Consider the following 4884-nt stretch of genomic DNA (forward strand, 5'->3'; position numbering starts at 1 on the left):
TGCCGGGGAAAGCTACTTATTGTTAGAGCTTGTAGTTCTGCTTTCGTGGATATGGAAACGTCCAGGTTAGTTCAAAAGTTTCAACACGGACATTGCGACATCCCAACATCTCATCTAATCCCCCCAAGCCAAATGAATTTGAGTTCACATTTTTTTTTTTTAGACATGAAACTTTGAGGAAAGTGACCTTAGATGAAATTCATTGCTTCAAAAAGAGAAATTCTTGAGCAATCGATCCCAAGATAGATGTCGTCTGAGATCATCAATTGGTTCATTGATCCAGACACACCAAGGCCTCAGGTACAACTTCTGGGGGCGGGTCTATAAGCCTCAGCAACTTAAGGAAACTGCAATACGATAGTTTACCCCCCATTTCTATTTTTGACAGATCAAGAGCTGTAACAAGAAAAGTGCTTACCCCATGGTGCTTCCGTCGGAATATATTTACAAAATTAACTTTGAAAAAAAAATTGGAGTTGATTAGTTACATTAGACACTCTGTCAACAAATCCAGCTCGTCCTAATCAGTCATAATTAACACTGATGTCTGATGAGAGGTACAAGTAAGAGCAGGCGGTGACGGCTGAGGTGCCCCTCTAGGGGCCTGCCGAGAGCCTCTCGTTATCTTCCACTTGAAGAAGCCGCACGTTGGCTGCTTTGGTCGTTTTGGCAGAAGAGACAGACGCCCGGGCCTCTAGTGGCTGTAAGGGCCTGGCACACGGGGGCGTGTAGCGTGTAGAGACGAGTGGCTTCCAGTGTTCTCGACGAACGGAGTGTGAACATCAAACGCCAACTAACCCATGCTTTCCATTACAGCTCTCGAGCTCAAGATTGTTGGAGACCACCTCCCAGAGCAACCCTCCAGGTCACGGGGGGCCATCCGCATGCACCAGGGCCCCTACTTCCCTCTCACTCCTTTCCCGCTGCCTTTTATAGAACTCCGATTCCCCAAAGCTTTACAAACCAGAGAATTTTTTTTTTTACCACCGAATTCCTTGTAGCTCTGCTAGACACAAAGGAGAGAAACAGGACCTAGTCTCCGTGACTTCATCAGGGCTTAGGATTTTCCTTCCACCCCTTCCTGCTCCCCCTAGAATGGAGTAATCCTCTCTCACTTGGATTTTTTTTTTTTTTTTTGAAGATTATATGTATTTATTCACGAGAAACACAGAGAGGCAGAGACACAGGCAGGGGGAGAAGCAGGCTCCCTGCAGGGAGCCCCATGCGGGACTCGATCCCGGGACCCTGGGGTCACACCCTGGGCTAAAGGCAGACGCCCAACCACTGAGCCCCCCGGGCGCCTCGTCTCACTGGGATTTTTATCCTTCTCTTGAAACTGCCTGGTCCTCATCTGCCTGCAAACCCACAAGTCTTCTCATTCTCACTTTCCTCTGCTCCTTCGTGATCCACTCACTGGTCAACCACGAGCACCTGATCCCACGCCTCTGCCCCACTTGCTCTTCTCCTCCCCCCACCATCCCCGACCCTGATCCAAAGGCTCCTTCTCCCTTCCTGAAGCCTCCTCCAGAACACTGGGTGGAGCCCATCATCCAGGTCTCCCCGTGATACCAGCACCACCGATTCTCTGAACTTCCCCGTCAACCTCTTAGGCTTCTTTCCTCCTCCCCTCAAAGTCCCCTTCATCCCCACTGTGTCCCCAAGGCTCCTTATCCTCCCGTGTCCGTTCTCCCACTCCCCATTCCTTCCGTTGGAATCCAGTGCTCATTCTCCCGGGCTCTCAGGTCCCTCGCAGGGCACACACAGTAATATCCGGGAGAATTTATTTTGTTTTACCATAACTAATATTAAAGCATATTCTCATATTAAAACAAACATAAATATCAATTCATACACTTAAGATTTTTCCATTTAGAGACACCCGGGTGGCTCAGCGGTTGGGCGCCTGCCTTCAGCCCAGGGCGTGATCCTGGAGACCTGAGATCGAGTCCCACGTCGGGCTCCCTGCATGGGGCCTGCTTCTCCCTCTGCCTGGGTCTCTGCCTCAATCTCTCTGTGTCTCTCATGAATAAACAAGTAAAATCTTTTTTTAAAAAAAGATCCAAAAAACCTGAATCTTCATCCCCTCCCTTCCTCGGGATCCTCTATCAGCAGCAGCACCAGTCTGGCCCAGTCTCAAACTTCAAAGTATCCGAATTCCTTCCTCTTTCCACCAGCTGCGCCCACGCGCTTGCCAAGCTGGCACATGTGTGACCACCCTTCCGTCAGTGTCCCTACCCCCGTTCCTACTCTCAGTGCCCTTCCTGGGGCTCCCAGTCCCTTGCCTTGAGCACTCCCACAGCGTGTCCTCGGTGACCTGCCTCCTTTCTGCCCCGACACGTATAACACGTGCCTCCTCCACACTGATCATTTCCGCTCCCCAAAACCTCCTGAGATTCCCCACATCTGCTGAATAAAGATGGAACTCCTGAGGCCGCCATGCAAAATCCGCCCTGGTCTGGTCATAGCTTATCTTGCCTTCTTCTACTTTTACCCCCAAAGGTGCTACATCCCCACAAAAACACCTCATTTGAGCTTCATGCCAACACTAGCATTTTTCCATATATGCAGGGGAAAAACCGAAGCGAGGGTGCAGCACCTCACTGCCTGAACATCTCAATAAACGAAGTTGGGCTCTTCAACGCGCCATGCCCTTTGCCCAAGGGGGTTGTGTCAGCGGTGACATGGATCAAGCAGGCCGCGTCGTCTGCTGCAGAAGCAGAGAAGTTCACTGTCCCTGCAGCAGCTCCCCCGTCCCCTGTAAGGCCTGCTGCCAAGTCCCCTGGGCCTCCTGCATTTCCACGTAGGTCTCTCCTTGCTTCTGTGTGATCTCAGCAGGGATAAATGAACCTAAGATATTAAAATGTAATTTGTTCAGATCTTTGCCTTTAGGGTGAGCACTAAGATGCTGCCATCAGCCAGAAAATTTGTGATCTAATTTGGAAGCAGTGAGCCATGCTGTCTTCTCTCAGACCGTCAGAAAGCTGCGCTGAGTTCCCACTTTCCTCTGGTTTGGTAAAAGCTTTGCTTTCAAGCTATAAACAATGTTGATTTTTTTTTTTCTGCACCTTACCAATTCCAGGGGAGAGTGAAGGCGGGGAGTAGGAACGGGACTCTTCAGCGGTGACCCTATGGGAACCGCAGGTTGCACGAGGAGCACCTTTCATGTCGCGGATTCTGCTCTACCCCGACTCCCCCCTCCCCCCCCCCACCCCACTCTTTACCTGTCCTGTCCCTGTCCCTGGCATCTGTGTGGGTCCCAGGGGTTAGGGACCGTGTCCTCAGGTGCCCCAGGGGGGCCTCTTATCTACCCACCACTTGGGCCAAATCTTCAATACAGTTGCTAAACCTGAATCAAGGAAAGATTTTTGGTTTTCTGCAGAAAACTGAGCTCCTCTCCCATTTTATCCCACCCAAAGACAGGTTGTTATTACTAGGTCATCGGTTTCTGCATTTTTAAAAAGGTTTTACTTATTTGTTTATTTATTTGAGAGAGAGAGAGAGAGAGAGAGCGCACAGCCGGGGAGGGGGCTGCGGAGAGGGGCCCCGGCACCCTGAGGTCACCTGGAGCCGGAGGCCGACGACACCGACCGAGCCCCCAGGTGCCCCAGTTTCTGCATTTTTGAATTGGGTTTAACTCTGCCCCGCAGGTCGCATCCCGCTCCGCGGCCCCGCCACGGCCGTCGCACTCCCCCAGGCGCCCTGTGCCCCGGGCTCCGCGGAAGGAGCCGCCGCGCCGCCGGGACGCGCTGTCTGCGAGGCCGGACCCACCCGCGGCTTCCAACGACGCGCCAAGGCCCGGCGGCCCCAGGAGATGCGGCCCCGCTCGGCGGCCCTGGCGGAGCCGAACGTGTCGGGAACTGCGCGGGCAGCAGGTGCAGCGGCGGGGCGGGGCCTGGGCGAGGGGCGGGGCCTGGGGCAGAGGGCGGGGCGGAGCCTGGGCGAGGGGCGGGGCGTGGGCGAGGGGCGGAGCCTGGGCGAGGGGCGGGGCCTGGGGCGGGGGGCGGGGCCTGGGGCGGGGCGGGGCCAGGCGGGGGCGGGGGCGGGGGCGGGGCGGGGCAAGGCGGGGTGGGGGCGGGGCCTGGGCCGGGGCGGGGCCTGGGCCAGGGGGCGGGGCCTGGGGCAGAGGGCGGGGCGGAGCCTGGGCGAGGGGCGGGGCCTGGGGTGGGGGGCGGGGCGGGGCCAGGCGGGGGCGGGGGCGGGGGCGGGGCAAGGCGGGGTGGGGGCGGGGCCTGGGCGAGGGGCGGAGCCTGGGCGAGGGGCGGGGCCTGGGGCGGGGGGCGGGGCGGGGCAGGCGGGGGCGGGGCAAGGCGGGGTAGGGCGGGGCCTGGGCGAGGGGCGGGGCCTGGGCCAGGGGGCGGGGGCTGGGCAGAGGGCGGGGCGGAGCCTGGGCGAGGGGCGGGGCCTGGGGCGGGGGGCGGGGCGGGGCCAGGCGAGGTGGGGGCGGGGCCTGGGCGAGGGGCGGGGCCGAGATGGGGCGGGGCTGGGCAAGGGCGATGTGGGGGCGTGGGTGGGGGTTGAGGGACGGGGCCAGGGTCTGGTTGGGGCCGGAGAGGCTGGGGAGGGGTGAGGGCGGGGCACGACAGGGGTGGGGCGGGACTGAGTGGGGAGGGGCGGGGTGGAGGCAGGTTGGGGCGGGGCAGTCCTCCAGGATCCGCCCACCTTCCTTTTTTTCTTTTTTTTTTATAAATTAATTTTTTATTGGTGTTCAATTTGCCAACATACAGAATAACACCCAGTGCTCATCCCATCAAGTGCCCCCCTCAGTGCCCGTCACCCAGTCACCCCCACCCTCCCCCCCCTTCCACCATCCCTAGTTCATTTCCCAGAGTTAGGAGTCTTCATGTTCTGTCTCCCTTTCTGATATTTCCCACTCATTTTTTCTCC

The 4884-nt window shown here is 57.6% G+C and overlaps 1 long non-coding RNA gene across 1 annotated transcript; it reads left to right on the plus strand.

The window, feature by feature from the left end:
* Nucleotides 1-2992, plus strand: LOC112645801 (uncharacterized). The gene is made up of 3 exons (XR_003127260.2): nucleotides 1-65; nucleotides 164-300; nucleotides 2569-2992. It is a non-coding gene; the product is annotated as an uncharacterized LOC112645801 (long non-coding RNA).
* Nucleotides 2993-4884: the final 1892 nt, after the last annotated feature.

This window comes from Canis lupus, chromosome 34, assembly GCF_003254725.2.
Source record: "Canis lupus dingo isolate Sandy chromosome 34, ASM325472v2, whole genome shotgun sequence".
In the NCBI taxonomy this organism is placed as follows: Eukaryota; Metazoa; Chordata; class Mammalia; order Carnivora; family Canidae; genus Canis; species Canis lupus.